The sequence below is a fragment of the Ailuropoda melanoleuca genome, chromosome 2 (genome assembly GCF_002007445.2).
Source record: "Ailuropoda melanoleuca isolate Jingjing chromosome 2, ASM200744v2, whole genome shotgun sequence".
Classification (NCBI taxonomy): domain Eukaryota; kingdom Metazoa; phylum Chordata; class Mammalia; order Carnivora; family Ursidae; genus Ailuropoda; species Ailuropoda melanoleuca.
The window spans coordinates 170986528-170986727 of NC_048219.1; positions in this window are offsets into that span (position 1 = coordinate 170986528).

The window sequence follows — 200 nt, forward strand, 5'->3', positions numbered from 1 at the left end:
CCCCGCCCCGCCAGCGCCCTGGTGCGCGCCGCCGCCCGCCCTGCGCGGGGCACTCCGCGCGGGGGACCGCGCCGGGAGGCAGTCTCCCAGTTAGACTTGATCGGAAAGGGACATCTCTCTGGAGTGCGAGTCAGAGAGAATGGAAGGCGCCTGGGTAGACGCGGGGCGCAGGCAGGAGCTGGCAGCTTATGACGGGGGGC